Source organism: Mytilus galloprovincialis, chromosome 13 (assembly GCF_965363235.1).
Source record: "Mytilus galloprovincialis chromosome 13, xbMytGall1.hap1.1, whole genome shotgun sequence".
Taxonomy (NCBI): domain Eukaryota; kingdom Metazoa; phylum Mollusca; class Bivalvia; order Mytilida; family Mytilidae; genus Mytilus; species Mytilus galloprovincialis.
The window spans coordinates 40,058,237-40,079,977 of NC_134850.1; the positions used below are offsets into that span (position 1 = coordinate 40,058,237).

General features: G+C 33.8%; 1 long non-coding RNA gene across 1 annotated transcript; it reads left to right on the forward strand.

The window, feature by feature from the left end:
* The first annotated feature begins 12,137 nt into the window (after positions 1–12,137).
* LOC143057151 (uncharacterized) lies at positions 12,138–13,815 on the forward strand. The gene is made up of 2 exons (XR_012972649.1): positions 12,138–12,755; positions 13,463–13,815. It is a non-coding gene; the product is annotated as an uncharacterized LOC143057151 (long non-coding RNA).
* Positions 13,816–21,741: the final 7,926 nt, after the last annotated feature.

Here is a 21,741-nt window from a genome sequence, read left to right on the forward strand (position 1 = left end):
TGACATATTCCTCAATTTATTACTCACTATTTAAATTACAAGCATGTGTGAGTTTCTATAACTGTACAGAAAAAAAATGCTGAAAAAAAGTATGCTTTAACAAATAAACAGCTACGCCATGAGCGCATGATACGCCCGTCACCTTTTTGAAATATTCAATAACTTCTCAATGTCATATCAGATATTTATAAAAATCAGTCAATATATATCATGTATATAATCAATACACCAAAGTTTCATGAGAACTGCTGAAAACATTTTTGAGTTATTGTCCGAAAACTGGAAAATACCATCTGTTTTAATGAATCAACAACCCCTTAACTGAATAACATAAAAATCGGGAAAAAAATAAAAATCGAAAGGTTGCTTACAACAATAGATATAAACAATTCAGCAAAGTTTCATGAGAAATGCTGAATTGTTCCCTTGTCACCATCTTACGGTGTTTCTCAACTTGTACGATTCGCTCGTGTATGTAACAATGTTTTAGATTTTAACGAGAGAAATTTATGTATTACTGAAAAAATATTACACCAGGGTTTTCGATATCACAAACTAGTCAAAACATTTACTAAATTTTATCATCGGTATAAAGACATCATTCGTAAATATAGCTCAACATGCAGACTTCTAATACGTTCAGGTATTTCACATCCAATTTTTTATGGAAATATTCTTTATAAAGCACAAAGGTGTCAGTATTCACCTCATAAACTTACAAAACCTTTGAATAGACTTATTAAGAAGGGATATAATTACGATACTGTTGTCAAGTCATTAAAGATTGCATATTTTGGCGTTAATATTGAGTCACTGATAAGGTCTTTGCATCGGAACTAAACACATTTATTTTAAAAACAGTTGTTGGCATGACACGGGTTATGTTCTTCTCATATATGTTATGATGGTATGATACTAAACCCCTAACGGGAAGGATTGTGCCTGATGTTCATATGATGAAATCATAATCTTTCAGTCAGTGTAATTGAAGTCTGGAGCTGGCATGTCAGTTAACTGCTAGTAGTCTGTTGTTATTTATGTATTATTGTCATTTTGTTTATTTTCTTTGGTTGCATCTTCTGACATCAGACTCGGACTTCTCTTGAACTTAATTTTAATGTGCGTATTGTTAGGCGTTTACTTTTCTACATTGGTTAGAGGTATAGGGGGAGGGTTGAGATCTCACAAACATGTTTAACCCCGCCGCATTTTTGCGCCTGTCCCAAGTCAGGAGCCTCTGGCCTTTGTTAGTCTTGTATTATTTTAATTTTAGTTTCTTGTGTACAATTTGGAAATTAGTATGGCGTTCATTATCACTGGACTAGTATATATTTGTTTAGGGGCCAGCTGAAGGACGCCTCCGGGTGCGGGAATTTTTCGCTACATTGAAGACCTGTTGGTGACCCTCTGCTGTTGTTTTTTATTTGGTCGGGTTGTTGTCTCTTTGGCACATTCCCCACTTCCATTCTCAATTTTATGAAAACGTTTTTGTGTTAATGCCCGAAAACTAGAAAATCCCCCTTTTAATTAATAAAACCCCTTAACTCGGAAGCGTAAAATCTAAAATTTATAAAAATTGAAAGGGAGCTCATGTCAATAGATCTAAACAATTCACCAAAATTCCTTGCAAGTTTGTGAAAGGATTTTTGAGATATTATCAGAAAACTGAAAAAAAACACCATTTTTATTGAATAAAACCCCATTACTCAGAAACTTAAAATCTAAAATTTATAAACAAAACGATAGGGAGATCACGTCAATAGATATAAACAATTTCCCAAAGTTTTATGTAAATTGGTTAAAGAGTGTTTGAGTTAGTGTCCGACATGTTGACAACTGACGGACAAGAATATACCAATTACATATCTAGATACATAATTCTAAAAACCATGTTCATAGCTAATGGAATTTATTACAAAGGATTATACCCGTAATAAGAAATACTGGATTTGTCAAGGACTCGAATTATTTTAATATCTCATTTACTGTTATCTGTTTTTGTCCATTTTAATTCCTTGTTATCTGTTATAAGCCTAATCAATTTGCTGTTTTGCTGTTATTGGGACCCCCCTTGCCCCCCCCCCTTCTTAGATTGAGAGAGAAAAGTACATTTCGAGTTTTTCTGTCATCCGAAATTATGGAATACGGTACAAGATTTTTGAACGATACACATCTCAATATCGGTCTAAATTACAATAATAATTCAATTTCTAAACTTAAAACTTTTTCAAATTTATCTGACGAAATGAAAATTGTTTAGATTCTATCATCTGAAGATTTGTTTGCTACTTCAAACTTATCTAAATTTTTGCACTCCTTTTTTGAAAAACGAAAGAAACTCTTAGAAAATATCAATGTAGTTTAAAAAATTAGAAAGAAGAAAAATATGATAAAATCGACGAGGAGTTGACTGCCATAGACCTAGAACTATAAAATAATGTAATTTCTCCAGGTCACAGTGGCTTCCAAAATGACTTTAATTTGTTATGTCAATAACATGGTTTATAAGTATGTTACTTGTTTGGATGTGTATTCATGTTTTTTAGTTTAAATGTGCTTTTTAAAATCATTCTAATCATTCTACTTATTTACTGTGCTTTATATTGTTTTTCATTTGATTATATAAAAATTTAAAAAATTAACAAAATACATCTGAAAAGTGACATTTTTGGGCATATTTGATAGATTTTTTTTATATTTAAGCTTGAATTGGAGCGTTTTTAATGACTAAAGCAGTTAAAATCTTTCACATAAACTAATTGAATCAACTGAAATATACACTTATGTGTTTAAAAAGTGTCCAAAATCTTTCGTCAGACGAACCTGAAATTTGAGGCCAAAATCGGCCCTTACCGGACCTACTCCGTTGTTTGATGTGTACCGATTAACATTTTAATCTAATAAAAATGGTTTCAGTAGCTTTCAGTAGCTGCGAGTACTTGTGGTTCAATTATTATATTATTTTGTGTGCTAAGTGTTGTGTTGTTACACAACTGTACCACCATTAAAGGAGGAAAGAGGAGGTATGTGGAGCACAAAAAAAAAAACACGTTTATCCCTATCACGAGTGCCCAAAACCAGTGGTTGTCGATGGTTGCTATCTGTCATATTTGTTTTTGTTTAAAGATTTATTTTAAATCAGGCCGAAGGACTTCATTTTTTTAATCGTATACATTTTTATAGCTACTATTCGTTAAGGTTTTTGCTTGTAATTGAAGATCATACTTTGACTAGCAATTGTCCACATCTTGTTCCATTCTAGTGAGTTTTTACGAGTCATGTATGTAAAACAAGTCTAGATCGTTTTTCTATCCAGTCGAAATGTATTTAAGCCAGTTTATATATTAAGATAGATATTACAGACACCAGCAGTTAGATCATCTAATCTCGAATATATATAACTGAAATAAACCAGTCAAACGTTTATTGTCGTTATAAACGTTGCTTTACCCTAAGCACCTTTTAAAACTGTTTTAGTAAGCATATTATATAGAAAATCATCAATTTAAGGGCATCTTGAATAAGACTATTTTAATAAGATTTTTCATCTAACATTGGACGGAAGATGTTGCCCTTCCATATAATATATTTAAGTTACGATTATTTGAAAACGCTTATTAAACAGCTAAATGAATGCAAAGAGTAATGATAGGTCTCAAATCCGACTGAATACAATTATCTTCCCAATTTTATTGATTCTATTACGGTTGTATCAAATATGAAAAAAAATCACCAGCACCAGCACCGTATCAGGACCAATTTGCACGACAATGACAGGACCCACCAGTACAGAATCAAGAAATGGCTAAACTGATAAAATGCACAATTTTAAGAAATTGCACAGGTTTTTCACAAAACAATTTTGTCGTGTGGATCTGGGTATAGCTAAGGAGCATTTTGTTTTATTTTTTTCAGTTCTAGATTGTCTAAAAATGAGCACTTTTGTCATACGCTTACTGAAACAGTTTAGAGGATCATATTTTTAACTGTTTGCCTATAACCCCATAAGAAACTAACTTAAAAACTGTTTCCTTCCATTTTTTATGCGAAACGTCAAAAATCATTTTTTCAATGATCACAAGCAACAGTCAGGACCGATTCACCAGCACAGAACGTCGCGGGACTATCTTACCCACTGTAATACGGGTAAAATTTGAGTAAAACATATTACACCATTACAGTTATCGTTCCTTTATATTTTCAAATCTAAAATTTTAAAATATTCAAAATTAAAGTGTTTTAAAATCAATTGAAATGAAAAAATCTAAAGAATGACCAATAATCAATATAAAATGAAAGCAAACTAATAAAGATTTCTTTAAAAAAAAGTTTAAATGCAAGATATGTTTTTTTAAATACCAATAGGGACATCATTTCCATTGAGATAAAACGTTTCTATTTAGAATGACGATAGATTGTGCCCTAACCTAATGAAGTTTACTGAAGGTAAGGGTGCCGACTTTTCCAAGATACTGGTAGGCAGTACTGGTCTCCCCGAAGGACTGTGTTAATTCATATCCATATCGGTAAAGAACCAATACTGCCGTAGCCTACCACTATATTTATAGAGCATTTTCTGATGGGTTTGAAGTAGCCCAGAAGAATTTATTTTGGAAAGGTAAAATGCTCTCTTTCTATCTCTCTCTCCCTCTTTCTCTTTCTTTCGTTCTTTTCTCTTTCTTCTAACTTTCCATCTAGCTCTTTCTCTTTTTTCCTTTTCTTTCTTTAGAGAGTGTGAGTGAGTGGGTGAGAGGGACAGGGTGAGAGAGAGAGAGAGAGAGTGAGAGAGAGAGAGTGAGAGAGTGAGAGAGAGAGAGAGAGAGAGAGTGAGAGAGTGAGAGAGAGAGAGAGAGTGAGAGAGTGAGAGAGAGAGAGAGAGTGAGAGAGTGAGAGAGAGAGAGAGAGAGAGAGAGAGAGAGAGAGTGAGAGAGTGAGAGAGAGAGAGTGAGAGAGAGAGAGAGAGAGAGATGTGAGAAAGAGAGAATGTGTGAGAGTGAGAGAGACAAGGTGTGAGAGTGTGAGTGAGAGAGACAAGGTGTGAGAGTGTGAGTGAGAGAGACTGTGTGAGTGAAAGAATGTGTGTGCGAGAGAATGTGTGTACGAGAGAGAGAATGTGTGTGTGTGTGACAGAGAATGTGTGTGAGAGAGAATGTGTGTGTGTGTGTGTGAGAGAGACAATGTGAGAGGGTGTGTGTGCGAGAGAGTGTGTGTGTGTGAGAGAGAGAGAGAGAGAGAGAGAATGTGTGTGTGTGTGAGAGAGACAGAGTAGAGACAGAGTGAGTGTGAGAATGAGAGAGAGACCATGAGAGTGAGTGAGTGAGAAAGTGAATGTGCAATAGTAGAGAGTGACTGTGAGAAACTGAATGCACGAAAGGGAGTGAAAAAATGATTGCGCGAAAGTGAGAAAGACGAAATTTTGATCCTCAATGCTCTTCAACTTCGTACTTTATTTGGCCTTTTTAACGTTTTTGGATTCGAGCGTCACTGAGGAGTCTTTGGTAGACGAAACGCGCGTCTGGCGTATATACTAAATTTAGTCCTGGTATCTATGATGAGTTTATTTAATACAAATACAAATTTTCTTCTACTTCGTTACGTGGGTTTAATTTCAAATACACTTTCAGACGTACCAAAAAAAAAAAAAAAAAAACGGGTGTACCTCAAGGATCCGTTTTAGGACCAGTGTTGTTTTTAATTTTTATAAATAATCTTCCTTTGTCTAATCCGTATCATAACACCGATGTATTTGCCGATGATTGCACCATATTAGTCAAGTTGCATCAGTCAAAAACATAATACGGTTTTACAAGATATTTTTCCCTGGTGTCATGACAATAAAATGGCCGTAAATGTATCTAAAACGAAAGCTATATGTATTGGCTCTAAACAGAATCTTTCAGTTACATCAAATGAAAACATTAATCTTGCTATAAATGGACAACAAATGAAAGAAAGTACATGTGAAAAGGTTCTAGGTATTTTATTGATGCATCTCTATCTTGGTCTTCTCATATTCATTATATATAATAAAAAAAGGTAACTCTTACTCTTAGCTTTTCTAAAAAGGTTAAAGAAATATTTAAATCACAAAGCTAGACAAATGTTCTATAACGCTTATGTTTCACCTCACTTAGATTATTGTTGTTAAATATGTGTAAACTGTAATAACTTTCTATTAGATAGTTTACTAAAACTGCAAAAGAGGGCAGCAAGAATATTTTTAGACGCCCCTGATTACACCAAACCTTCAAGCAAATTATTTCACGAATGTAACATTGTGCCAATTACACAAAGAATACATGATCATAAATCATAACTGATTTATAAGGCAAAACATGGCTTAGCTCAAGAATATATGTCCAGTCTTATTTTATCAGCTTCTGCAAACCAAAAATACAATACAAGATTTATGCCCTCAGATAATTTCATAATTCCAAAACCAGAAATTCCTAATTAAATTAAAAAAATCAAATACAGTATTAGAATTTAAATATAACTACAAATCAATGTACTTTTAACCATGATATGTGTACTGTAATGCCATATAATAAAGTTCAAATGGAGTGGAGGTGAGCCATTACTGGCAACCGTGTGGCCATATTTTATTCTGTTATGAATTTTAAAGCTGCTTAAATGGACTACGTTCTATTTTTTATTTCGCTAAAATGGCAAATTTTAATATCATACAAACGCCTCATCCTCTGATAGTCTCTTAAAATGTTATCTCATATTGGAGCACAGCTGGTGCTTCAGAAAAATTTCCACATCACCTGATTTCAATTAACTACTGATGTAGGATATCTGTGACAAAATATATATGTTTTATAGTCCCAGAGGATAACAAATATACACATAGTCTCGATAAACACTTATCTCCTCAACTACAGTACGTTTTACTCTAATTAAAATAACTACGCATATATGTATGGTAAATTTAGGAGCTTGTAATTGCGTGCAAGGAATAATTCAAATGCTCATTAAAGTAGCTTGCGTCATAAAAAATTTCGCATCATATGTTCCATACCTCTATAGAAACTTACAGATGCTAATGCTTATTCAACAGGTCAATTAATAATCTATCGCGCATGTATATGAAAGGTGGCCATAGAAAGAACAGATGTATTTCGAATAACATCCAGTGTTCCGAAAGAGTACGGACATCGTCCAATATATTTACGCAATCAATAGCAACATTACTTGAAATAAAAAAATGTTAAAAGTGAGACTTAGTAATTAAATGATTAGGAGATAAAAAAAATAATATGTAAACATCGTTTATAACATTAACAGGAATATATTTTATGAGTTTTGAACAGCGGTATACTACTGTTGCCTTTATATATGGAGTAAGGGAGCTACCATTTGATTTTTATGGGGGGGGGCTAGGATGAAAAATTTTGTCCTGCATTTTTTTTTTAGCTGTAATCTCTGTCCTGCCTTTTTATTTTTCACTCTGTTTGGTCCTGCTTTTTTTTTTTTTTTAGTTTATCCTGACTTTTTTTTTTACCTAAATTGTCGTCCTGACTTTTTTTTTTGGCAATTGTCTCATCCTGCCTTTTTTTTTTTTACTCAAAACTCCTGTCCTGCCTATTTTTTTCAAATTTCATCCTAGCCCCCCCATAAAAATCAAATGGTAGCTCCCTAATTATGTCGACAACCTATCAATGTTGAAGTAGGGAATGGTCCTAATAATCGATTATGTATCGATTCCAATCCACTGTCGATACATGCACCCTGGATAACGAAAACAACTGTTATATCTTGATAGTTACTGTGATTGGGTCACATGTAAGAACAAAGTATGAGCTGGTACAGAGACATATATACACAGAGATTGGCAACTCCGTGAAATCCCGTAAAAGATCGCGGCCCGGGATGAGATTCTCGTCGATAAATATTAGAACATGTAATCTAGTCAGGGATGAATAACCTCGATAGATAATCAAGAAAAGCAATGGGAAAATTATTTCAGATCATATTATAATTTCTTTTCTAAAAAAACAAGAGTGCACACGCTGAAATGTCTCGCCTTCTATACTAATCATTGATATTATGTTGATAGTCCTAAGTATAAAGCTAAGCTTTAATACAACTGTCACATAAACTTAACATTAACCAAGATAACTAAACAAAGACCAAGGAACCTTGAAAATGAGGTCAAGGTCAGATGAACCATGCCAGGCAGACATGTACAGCTAACAATGCTTCTATACAACATATATAGTTGACTTATTACTTGTAGTTTAAGAAAAATAGACCAAAACACAAAAACTTAACACTGTGCAATGAACCGTGAAAATGAGGTCACGGTCAAATAAAACTTGCGCGACTGACATAAAGATCATAAAATATTTCCATACACCAAATATAGATGACCTATGGCATATAGTATTAGATAAAAAGACCAAAACTCAAAAACTTAACTTTGACCACTGAACCATGAAAATGAGGTCAAGGTCACATGACATCTGCCCGCTAGATAGGTACACCTTACAATCATTCCATACAACAAATATAGTAGACCTATTGCATATAGTATGAGAAAAACAGACCAAAACACAAAAATTTAACTATAACCACTGAACCATAAAAATGAGGTCAAGGTCAGATGACACCTGCCAGTTGGACATGTACACCTTACAGTCCTTCCATACACCGAATATACTAGCCCTATTGCTTGTAGTATCTGAGATATGGACTTGACCACCAAAACTTAACCTTGTTCACTGATCCATGAAATGAGGTCGAGGTCAAGTGAAAACTGTCTGACAGACATGAGGACCTGTCAAGGAACGCACATATCAAATATAGTTACCCTATTACTTATAATAAGAGAGAATTCAACATTACAAAAAATCTGAACTTTTTTTTTCAAGTGGTCACTGAACCATGAAAATGAGGTCAAGGACATTGGACATGTGACTGACGGAAATTTCGTAACATGAGGCATCTATATACAAAGTATGAAGCATCCAGGTCTTCCACCTTCTAAAATATAAAGCTTTTAAGAAGTTAGCTAACACCGCCGCCGCCGCCGTAGCCGCCGCCGCCGCCGCCGCCGGATCACTATCCCTATGTCGAGCTTTCTGCAACAAAAGTTGCAGGCTCGACAAAAACTACTTGAAATCGTTATATTCATTTTTATGTATTTATTGAGAAAAATATTTTTTTCTGCATTTCATATAATTTAAAAATTCAAATCTGGTAATGATCAATTGTTATTACAAGAAACTTTTCTTTACCGCATATCTTTGCAATAGTTTGCTCCTTAATTACACAGTGAAATTATGTGTGTCCGATTTTCCGGTAATTAGTCCCAATTAGAGTTGTGACTGTTGATTCACAGGTGTGCGATAACGCAATTTATTGCCCTCCGATCACCTGAATTTTGCCGGAGGTGAAGTTCTATATGGATTATTACTTGGTAATTGTTTTTAAAACTAAACAAATTCTGACATATTATTTTAACCATGACCAGAACTTTATTTTAACAGAAGCACTGGCCAATACTATATAGTATTCAATCAGGAAAACAAAAAGTCTTTTAACATGTCAAAAAAAGAAATGAAGCAACTTTTTCATATATACAAAATATGTAGCCAGTAGAATTTTGTATCGTGAGAAACTGATTTTATATCTGTTTTAATTTAATTTTAATTTTTAATTGTCTATTTGACCTAGAATAAAATTATTTATGGAACCTTTGCATAAATTTGATTTTCCTAAATGCACGTACATTATAGTGTTGTCGAAATCACAATTTTTGCTGCCATGAAATATTGAATATGAATCTGTCATTATTTGTAGTTTTTTTAAAGACTTAATATCACAGACTCTGATTAAAAACAATTTGTATCAGAAGTACATAAAAATGCCCTGCTGAACTGTAGAATTTTAATGTTTTGTTTCATAGATCACCGGAGTACTACAACATTCTTATCTTTACTCTTTCCTATCGGGTAGTGAAACTTGAGTTTGAAATAAGAAAGATTTAAAATTGTGCACAAGTTTTATCTGATCTTTTGTGGGTTTATGTTGTTCAAGGTAATTTTCGGTGCAGTTATTTTCTTTTCATTTGTTATTTTTTCCTCTGTGTTACACGACCATGTACTTTTTGTATTGCCCCTTGACATCTCCTGCTTCTGTTTAAACCTTTTCCACCAATATCTTTTATTTAAAACAGATGTCATCTGTTTTAAATAAAATAGTCTCATTCCCGGAATTTGTTATACAGTAATTCATTTTAATATCAGCTTTTTTATAAGCATATAAACTGCTTGGTCTCTTCACACAACTTATGTTTAGGACGGAATGCATCAATAGGTACATACATGTACCAGGTTATGGATATATAAGTACATGTTATGTGCTTTTGACCTTCACAAGAATTCTTAAACATTCATAGATGTGCAAAGAATATTGTTGTCGTTGGGTTGTTGTCTCAATGACATATACCTCACATTTCTGTTTAGTCATAGCATCTGTGCCTTTTCAATTTATTGCAGAAAATATTAGCATAAACATTTTTTCAAAACAGGAGAGGTGAAATAGTGATCACAGAATGAGGACATGTAAAACTGAAACAGATAAATATAAATAAGCACCATTGACAATTTGTTAAAGGACTGAAACAAACATAGATGGTGACCAATGTGAGCGACTAGTGTACAGTAGTAGAGTGAACATTTCTTGCTTCTTTTTCTACACATTTTGTCATTTCATGTAAACAATTAAATATGTTACTTTCCATGGAGAGGAAGGAATTTGTGAAACGAAATATTTTGCTATTTAGTACTGTCAAGATATATCACAGGGGTGTTGTAAGATAAATGAACAGTTTCTCTTTTTTTACATTATGCTACCTTTATGCTACAAGGGTAGCATTGTCCATTCTCATGATGTACAAAGATATTATAGAGTGGCCTTCCAATGATAGTCATACATGTAAATCATTGTCTCATTAGCAATCATACTACATCACCATATTGTTATACATGTACATGTACATGTACATGTATACTTTGTAAACATAAAGAAGACAAATGAAGTTGAACACAAGATATTTATTTGCTTTTTTATCCATCTGCACAACTGCCACTGTATTACTTCTGCTTCAAATTCAATAGATTGAATGCAGAGTCTTGTATTTGTTTTTAGTTCAATGGTCTCGCCATCAATTGCACAAAAATCGCATACACATGTACATCAAGTTTGGCATATGAACTACAATAGTATGGTGTTTTTACAGTCAGGATAAGCACATGTAATTTTCTCTCTTACAAAACCATTGTTAAGTATCACATTGATAGCAGTAATCAGTCCACTACATGATAGTGGCGTCACATTTGGATAAAGTCATCACTAATAGTTGTTCCTGTTTGCCAGGGAGTCTTATTTTCAATCAGAAAGACTTGGGAGTCCTACATTCATGTATGATATTATATCTCTTGTATACTGCACTGTTAGGTAAATTTGATCAACATCTTTGTTCTTTTATAACATGCAGGATCCTGTTAAAAAAAAAAAAAGCTGTCAGATACTGAATGTAAATATATATATAAAATTGTAAATGTCATCAAAGTGGTGGAAATAATGAAAAAAAACAATTTTTATACACAAATCCAGTGTCTTGTGAAATTAAATCATGTGATGGGTACAATTTTTCTCTAAAGATGGACAAGTTTATAAACTGTAGCCACGGACAGGGGTCTGTCTGTATATTGAAGAATATTAAAATGACCGACAGCTATAATACTGTTTTTAATTGTAAATTGCATCACAGTTGGTGAAAATATGAAAAATACAACTTGTGTACACATATCCAGTATGCCATAGCAATGTTATTCAGGTTATTGGTACATTTATTCTCTAAAGATTGACAAGCTTATAATCTGTAGCCATTTACAGGGGTCTCTTTAAAAATTGAATAAAATGAACAAGGCCAACACCTAAAATACTGATTTTTAGTGGTAAATTGCATCAAAGTGGTTGAAAATATGAAAAAAAACAACCTATATACACAAATCCAGTATGTCATAGGAAAGTAATGCATGTGCTGGGTACAATAATTCTCTGAAGATGGAAAAGTCTATAAAGTGTAAACAGACAGGGGTCTGTCTTGATATTGAAGCAAAAGGGGCAGTCCCGATGTTCCGACACCCCGTTAGTCCGACACCCCATTGGTCCGACACCCCACTAGTCCGACACCCCGTTAGTCCGACACCCCACTGGTCCGACACCCCATTGGTCCGACACCCCACTAGTCCGACACCCCGTTAGTCCGACACCCCACTAGTCCGACACCTCATTGGTCTGACACACTAATAGTCCGATAATACAATTAATCCCGACCAATAGTAGTAAGCTGATACACAGAAACTTTTTTATTTGTGAACCTAAGGTTAGACCAGTTTTTAGAGAGCAATCAGGGACACATCGATAGTACTATTATGTAAATGATTATCTTTACGAGGAACAACACAGGATAACTTGCATACCGAAACTGTGAACACACACTTTCCACATCAATTCACTTGTCAATTAACTCGCTATCCGAACGGAATTGCTTATCCCTCACCACTCAGTGGGCGAACTGGTGACAAAATATTACCTCCCCTGTAAACAGTGCGCTCTTCTGACTAGAGGTAATCGGTAAAGAAAAACGGACGACGCTGTAATTGTTTAGCTTGTTAAAAATGAGCTAGCACAAACGAACTTAGATGTGTCAACATAATGTGAATATGATTACGAATCAGGTAAAATATTTATTGTTAAGTTTATCACCTCATTGTATCATCATATGATAGGTAAATGCGTGAATTTTTGATTTTCAGTGTCGTTAGGGTTCAAACTTGTAATCATGCCATCCTTTTATTATTTTTTTTAAATACTATCCAATGGTCGGAACACCTTGATTTTCTCCTAATTTGTAAAGTTGATTATGTTGCATGATATATATTTTTATCGGTGGAAAAAATTGATATGCAGCAAAGATTGGCAGTTTTTAATTTGTGTTGCTATGTGAAATAAAGGGAAGTAAATTAAAGTAAAAGAAGGCGCGCTTTTTCAAATAGTAAACAATTTAATTCAGATGCATAGTATTTTGTCAAATGATAAAGAATATCCTAGAAACTTGCTAGAAATTCATCTAATTTATAAAAGATATACAACATGACATACTGAAATCTGAAAAGGGGTAAAACCACCATACCTTGAACAAATTCAGTAAAAAAAAAAAAAGGGGGGGGGTTTATATATATATTTATATAATAGATTTTATTTATTTGTTGTCGACAGCCAAAAGATGATTTGACATGCAACTAACTACTTTTTCAATTTCCTTGTAAAGTAAAATTGGCTTTTTTGGGGGTCTCTGTTCATTGTGGTCTAATATTTTCAGGTTCTCTTTGGATTGCCAAATAATATTATAATCATCTAATTGAATGTTCAAATTATTTTGCAGCGATGGTCTGTATGGAAGGAAGACTGTCATAAACCCCAACAGTTCCGGATGGCCCTTTTAACTAATTGCTTAACATCAATAGCGATGTAAGATTCAAGTGTTTGATTTAGCACAAGTTTAGCCAGGTTTTCCTTGTAATTGTGGCAGAAAAAACACTAGACAGTGTCTGGCATTGAAAGGATATCAAACGGATGTTTTATGGAATGATTCTCGTACATATGGCAATCATATGCATAGGAATGTGGAGCTAGTCTCTTTCATGCAGCAATTTTTAATTTCCAATATAAACTCCGAAAAGACGAGAGCATAGAAATGTATACATTCTTTGTGAATAAAATCATTCCAAAACATAATTGTGTCATTAGTGTTGCATTATTTATCAGTAGAGATAATCAGATTCCAGTAATATTGCCCAACTGAAGGTTTTTGTTGGTAATGTTTTGTAAATCTTAGTTGTTTTGACAAGCTGGGCTGTGCAGGTTGCCCGGCTGCCCCTTTCAGTGTGAGACAATATTTTGTTTATTGTAAACAAAATCACTGATTCAAGACTGGACCGGGCCCCTTTTAGGCAGTTAGTGCGAACCCCTTAGGTTTCAACCATTACATGCAATACGGGGGGAGGGGGAAGATTTTTTTTACCGAGTCAAACATTTTTCCTAATAATAATACATTGAGATTTAACATATACTTTGCTATATGTAGTGTTTATATTAAAGTATTGCCAACAAAATTCATTAAATTTGGGATCATAATATTGTTTAAGAAAAACCCTTACCCCCTCCCCTGTACATCATAAAATTGCATAATCTTCTGTAACACATTATAAGAATTCGAAGGTTCATATCATTTACAATATCATTCAAAAATTTTCTGGGATTTTTTTTTTACTATCAACGTTGAACCTCGAGGTTACACACATTGTAGTAAAAAAAATCCAATAAAAACGTTGAATGTAAATGATATGCACCTTTAAAATCTTATATTGTAGGACTCATGTTGTTCAAACATAATGTGTTGATCAATTATGTGATGATGATTTTGATAAAACTTCACATTAGGTAATCTTTCACGTATATTGATTACATTATATCGAGTTGTCCCAACGATATACTTGTCGGTGTGCTCGATCATACGAATTTACCGACATTCATATAGACAAAATGACACAACTTTGAAAAATTCTTGTGACGAAACTACATTTCGGAACACGTTAAAAATTAGATACTCAGAAAGCTACATTATTAAGGTTTGATATATATTTTTTTCAAAAAAAAAGAAAAATATGCAGTCAAATCTGGCAGTGTTTTACACACCCCTATGTTGAACAATAGGTTGTTCAATTAACAGCATGTTTGGCAATAAAAAAAATCATATATTAACAAATTTAGCTTTAACATATACTTTATTTATAGTGGTTGTATAAAAGTTAGATAATGGTTTTGTGTTTTAAGAGATATTCATCCCTATGCATATCGGTTTTTATGCGTAAATTGTCTCTCCTGTTTTTAGACCTTTTCTGTCTCTTTCATAAGAAGAGTGACTTTTCTATTGTTCTAGTGTCACTGGAAATCCCACTGCACTCCTTTGCGGGAGATGCAAACAACAATCTTTAACTTCAACTCATTTATTGGTAAATGATTTGATTCTATATTGTTGATTTAAGATATACATTCATTGGTTAGTTTGACCGAAACCGAAAACTGTGAGTTCTTTCCGTATTTATTTGATTGTTTATTGTTTGTACTATTATATAGATCTATTGTATTTGAAATAAAAGTGAACACAAATTCAATAATTTTGCGACTTAGATCAAGGGGTACCCCTAGAGTAACTATATCAAAGGCAACACAAAAATCGGCCAATAAGTATATAAGAAAAAAGGACAATACAAATGTTCAAGTAAAACAATCCCTATACATTTTTGTTTAGGGCCAACTGAAACACGCCTCCGGGTGCGGGAGTTTCTCGCTGCATTGAAGACCCATAAGTGGCCTTCAGCTGTTGTTTGTTCTTTGGTCTGATTGGTGTCTCTTTGACACATTCCCCATTTCCATGCTTAATTTGACTATTAAGAAAAATAAAAGTTGTTCAAAACAAAAACTCGCACTCACAACCTGAAATGTAACTAGGTGATCTTGAAGGATATAAACAACACTTCAAAGAAAAACTCATCAGAAGATCGTTATATTCTTACTTGTTACCGGTATTCGATTGTGCAAATGTAGTTTCACGGAACCAAGAAAAAAAAACACGTACACGTATATTATTACAAAAAGCATCTAGCTAGGCAAGGTATCAAAATATCAGCAAAATAAATGCAGGTTCAAATATTGAAAGTAATGTTATGGCAGTTCTGTGTTTGTTTTTATACATCCGTCAAAATTTGACTGGACGTATTATGGTATACAAATGTCCGTCTGTCCGTTTGTCCATCTGTCTGTCCAGCGTAAACATGTCGCATCGTAACTTGAGAACGAATCATCCAAATTTCATGAAACGTATCATAGTTGTTTCTTATTGTGGTCAAACGATCTGTATACTTTTTGATGACAATAAGATTAAAACCTTTTGAGTTACGGGACTTTATAACTAAAACAGGGGTGTAATTTTTTGCACCACATGTCGCGCCGTTTCTCAAAAGCCATTTATGATTATTGCTTAAAACTTAATATACTTCTTAGTTTTATTAATCTAAAGATCTCTATACTTTTTGGTTTTGATTCAAAATTGTATTTAGAGATATTGATTTTTTTTTATATATAAAAAAAAAATGAGGGGGGGAGGGTAGAGTTATTATTTTTTTTTATAAAATGTTTTGGTGATGGTGATGTGTTCGTAGATCTTACTTTACTGAATATTCTTGTTATTACAATCTTCTATAATATCTCTAATAAACTTGGCCCTTAAGTTACAGAGGAAAATCTTTTGTAAAACAAGAATGTGTCTTCAGTACACGAATGCCCCACTCGCACTATCATTTTCTATGTTCAGTGGACCGTGAAATTGGGGTAAAATCTCTAATTTGGCACTAAAATTAGAAAGATCATATCATAGGGAACATGTGTACCAAGTTTGAAGTCGATTGGACTTCAACTTCATCAAAAACTTTAACCTGAAGCGGGACAGACGGACGAACGAACGAACGGACGAACGAACGAACGAACGGACGGACGAACGAACGGACGCACAGACCAGAAAACATAATGCCCCTCTACTATCGTAGGTGGGGCATAAAAAATCAAATTTACCAAATTATTGAAAATTGTTAAAAATTGACTATAAAGGACAATATATTTGTGGAACTTACATTGCTGAACATAATTGATGTTTACAGTTTATCGCTATCTTTAATAATATTCAAGATAACCAAAAACGGCAAAATTTCCTTAAAATTACCAATTCAGGGGCAGTAACCCAACAACCAGTTGTCCGATTTATCTGATAATTTCAGGGCAGATAGATCTTGACTTGATAAACAATTTTACCCCATGTCAGATTTGCTCTAAATGCTTTGGTTTCAGAGTTATAGGCCAAAATCTACATTTTACCCCTATGTTCTATTTTTAGCCATGACGCATCTTGGTGGGATGGCCGGGTCACTGGACACATTTTTTAAACTAGATTCCCCAATGATGATTGTGGCCAAGTTTGGTTAAATTTGGCCCCGTAGTTTCAGAGGAGAAGATTTTTGTAAAAGATAACGACGGACGACGGACGCCAAGTGATGAGAAAAGCTCACTTGGCCCTGTGGGCCAGGTGAGCTAAAAAATGGGGGTTCTCACATGTCACGCCATATGTATGAAACTATAATTCATGATTATTGCATAAAAATTCACACACAAGACAACGCGGACGTATCATGCGCTCATGGCGCAGCTGTTCATTAAACAAGTATTGCTGCGCATATATCTTCATACGCTGACGTCATCGAATGCAACATGGAGTTCTTTATCGCTTCATATACCGTATACTGGGTTGTTTTTGCGGGGTGTGAATTTTCGCGGATAGAATAAAATCTCCAAATTAAATCCCGCAAGTGAACATGCAAAGGTATGATAAAAGTTATGAATCCGCCAAAATAATAACTTCCAAAATATTTCGCATGTATACCTTATTCAATGAAAATCGTGAATTGTTACACCTACGAAAATAATCCGCTAAACGGTATATTAATATAACCAATGAAATTTCAAGATATTTGTTTTATTAGAACATACTCACCCCTTCTCGTCCAATGAAAAGTCAGTTTTTTGCCCTCTAATTTTCATAGTACATGGTTTTCCATGCACTATGAAATGCTATACATGAATGACTTTTCATTGTCAGTTAATTATGAAAGTGAACTCTTAATAGCTGCACTAACGAAGTGTACAATCCCCTAAGACATTTTCCTTGGGAAAATAGCCTACTGATTAGAAACGAAAGAGCAAAGATTAAAATAAAAATATTTTGAATTTTGCAAAATTTCATGCATTTTTTAATGGTACACATATATAGAATACACAAAAAAATAATAAGGATAAATATAAAAAAAACCATTGCCAGACTGCTGATATATAGCAAAGGATTGTTTTCGGAGAAACACACTACATTTAAATTTATCAATAAAAAGTAAACATATAATGTTGTATGGTCTGAATTCAAATATTCATACAGAGAGTTTCATATTTATAAAAAAAAATCAAATTTCAAAAAGGGGATTTATATAACATTGTGTTGCTTTTTATAATAAAAAAAATCTAAAGATATATGCTATAAGTATTAAATTTTACCTGAAGCAGAAGAAAAACAATTTATCCATCACAAACTATGTCAGTGCTATTTCATTTCATCCATTGAAATTACCATTACCTATGTATTATATTTAGTTCATTATAAAAAGTGAACTCTTATTTAGGTTTGAATATTACAATGGGAAAGGATAGTTTTGTAAGGTCACTCGAAAGTGTGAATATGTTCTAAATTGGTCAGACAATACTTGGTCATGTTTTATGAAGATTTAAGCCCTCGGCTTCGCCTTGGGCTTAAATCTTCATAAAACATGACCAAGTATTGTCTAACCTATAAATAAAATTGAGATTGGGAATGGGGAATATGTCAAAGAGACAATAACCCAACCAGAGAGCATACAACATTTCTTTGTCAAAATGTCCAAACGTCTTGAGAAATATATATCAGTAAAAATCATGCATATCAGTCATATCATAGTCATGATAATATAACGCATAATAGCGTTTGCAGGTACATGTACCTAGATACATGGGTCGTCTTATTGGCCATAATGCAAGCGAATGCATTACAAGAATTGTATGCATGCTCCTTATTTGCATAATATTACGGACGTACATTGTACTTAGCTTACATACAGGCATTTTCCTTTTGAAAACTATCATCAGTTGTGTTTATACCTCGTACTTTATAACATACATAGACAATATATACTGTCATTTCGTGACTATACATAATTTAACTAGATGCTCTCAAGAGCATGTGTCGGTCACCTGCATTTACTGATGCTTAGATAATCATGTAAAATAAGGTTAAAATCATAATTAATAGTATACAGTTATTTAATATGTACATGTAACTATGCAATAGATCAAAATATATTTCCCGAGGTATGAAGATCAGCTCATTGTTCTATTGCCCTCAGCCGAAGATCAGGTCATTGTTCTATTGCCCTCAGCCGAAGATCAGCTCATTGTTCTATTGCCCTCAGCCGAAGATCAGCTCATTGTTCTATTGCCCTCAGCCGAAGATCAGCTCATTGTTCTATTGCCCTCAGCCAACGGCTGAGGGCAATAGAACAATGAGCTGATCGTCATACCGAGGGAAAGATATTTTGATCTATTGCACTGTTACACATTCAATAACTGTTTTATTACCTAATACATACTGAGTACCTAATAAATACATAAAAACATTTAAAAGACCCAATTTGATTGGACAACATGAATACCTTTCTACTAATCAGATTTCAGAATAAGAGGTCATAACAGGTCAGTGCTATAGACTGCACACAGGTGCAATAGAACGATAATTTCCAGTGCAATAGACCATGGAACAAAAAATGGCAGAAAAATAGCAAATAATATAGAAATATTAATAAAACAGTAAAATACTCTTTATTAGATAAAAATATTAAATATTAGATATTGATATAATGATAAAAAAAAACCGGCAAAACGGTAAAATTACAAACTCAGGGGCAGCAACCTAACAACGGGTTGTCGGATTCGTCTGAAAATGTCAGGGCAGATAAATCTAAATTCAATAAACATTTTTGCCACCTGTCAGATTTGCTCTAAATGCTTTAGTTTCATAGATATAAGCCAAAAACTGCATTTTATCCCTATGTTCTATGTTTAGCCATGTCGGCCATATAGCCATGCATGTTGGTTGGCAGGCGTGGTCATCGATCGGACACATGTTTTAAACTAGATACCCTAGTGATGATTGTGGCCAAGTTTGGTTAAAATTGGGCCATTAGATTCAGAGAAGAAAGTTTTTGTTAAAGTTAACAGACGACGACGAAGACGGACGACAAACGCCAAGTGATGAGAAAAGCTTATTTGACCTTTCAAGTCAGATTGGCTAAAACTGTACCTATATATTAGCATATGAAAGTCATATTACACGGAGTTTAATGAACAGCGTGATTATCATTGAATATAATTAAGGAGTAGTTGATAACATAAATAGAATAATTTGAAGTAAAAGAAATCAGAAGATAGTACTGTAACAAAATCGACGTTCCTGAATTAAAGATTTTGCTAATTTTCAGGTAGGCTTCAACAAGTGGATATATGAAACACCTTTTAGGAATTTATAAGTTAACTGCGATTGTCGATTCCCTAAAATTGTGTGATGACGTTGTTTTAATCGTGCCGATATATCTATAAAAAATAAGATGTGGTATGATTGCAAATGAAACATCTCTTTACACCATGACACAGAAATTTACAACTATAGGTCATCGTACCGTCTTCAACAATGAGCAAAGCCCATACCGCATAGTCAGTTTTAAAAGGCCCCGAATTGACAATGTAAAATTACAATTCAAACGAGAAAACTAACGGACTTATCTATATATAAAAAAAAATAACGAAAAACGAATAGGTAACACATAAACAAATGACAACCACTGCATTCCAGGCTCCTGACAGGCACATACATACATAATATGGCGGGATTAAAAATATAGTGAAATCCCAACCCTCCCCCTGACCTGGGACAGTGGTACAAATGTATAGTAGTACAACATAAGAACGAACTATACAAATAAGTTGAAAATGGCTTTACTCATCAAATGGACAAAAATACAAGTGGACGTGGCCGGGTACTTGTACATCCCAACAAGAAATGGACACTAGGAACAGATTTGTTAGCATGTTTTTGAGTGTACTAATGCAGTTTGCAATTACGTTTTTCAGTATTTCAAGCATTTGCATAGTTATATATAATGTCATAATCTATGTTAAAAGTGTCGGACTAACGGGGTGTCGGACTAGTGGGGTGTCGGATTAATACGGTGTCGGACTATTGGGGTGTCGGAATATCGGGGCGACCCCGAAGCAAAACACCATGGCCGACAGCTATAATACTGATTTTTTTATTGTAAATTGCATCAAAGTGGTTGAAAATATGAAAAAAAACAACCTATATACAGTCAAATCCAGTATGTCATAGGAAAGTAATGCATGTGCTGGGTACAATAATTCTCTAAAGGTGGAAAAGTTTATAAAGTGTAAACAGACAGGGGTCGTCTGTCTTGATATTGAAGCAAAAAAAAAACATGGCCGACAGCTATAATACTGATTTTTAATTGTAAATTGCATCAAAGTGGTTGAAAATATGAAAAAAACAACCTATATATACCAATCCAGTATGTCATAGGAAAGTAATGCATGTGCTGGGTACAATAATTCTCTTAAGACGGAAAAGTTTATAAAGTGTAAACAGACAGGGGTCTGTCTTGATATTGAAGCAAAAAAAAAAAACATGGCCGACAGCTATAATACTGATTTTTAATTGTAAATTGCATCAAAGTGGTTGAAAATATGAAAAAAACAACCTATATATACCAATCCAGTATGTCATAGGAAAGTAATGCATGTGCTGGGTACAATAATTCTCTGAAGACGGAAAAGTTTATAAAGTGTAAACAGACAGGGGTCTGTCTTGATATTGAAGCAAAAAAAAACATGGCCGACATGTGAGTATTAAACAATGGACGCAGATGGATTCATGACAAAATTGTGTTTTGGTGATGGTGATGT